Source organism: Rhincodon typus, chromosome 39 (genome assembly GCF_021869965.1).
Source record: "Rhincodon typus isolate 14 chromosome 39, sRhiTyp1.1, whole genome shotgun sequence".
In the NCBI taxonomy this organism is placed as follows: Eukaryota; Metazoa; Chordata; class Chondrichthyes; order Orectolobiformes; family Rhincodontidae; genus Rhincodon; species Rhincodon typus.
The window spans coordinates 12854146-12854483 of record NC_063370.1 but is presented as its reverse complement, the minus strand read 5'-3'; positions in this window follow the sequence as shown (position 1 = coordinate 12854483).

Genomic DNA, 338 nt, shown 5'->3' with positions numbered 1-338 from the left:
TGTCTCTCTCCTTCTCCATTTCTGTCCCTCTCTCTGTGTCTCTCTCCGTCTCCATTTCTGTCCCTCTCTCTGTGTCTCTCTCCTTCTCCATTTCTGTCCCTCTCTCTGTGTCTCTCTCCTTCTCCATTTCTGTCCCTCTCTCTGTGTCTCTCTCCTTCTCCATTTCTGTCCCTCTCACTGTGTCTCTCTCCGTCTCCATTTCTGTCCCTCTCTCTGTGTCTCTCTCCTTCTCCATTTCTGTCCCTCTCACTGTGTCTCTCTCCGTCTCCATTTCTGTCCCTCTCTCTGTGTCTCTCTCCGTCTCCATTTCTGTCCCTCTCTCCGTCTCCATTTCTGTC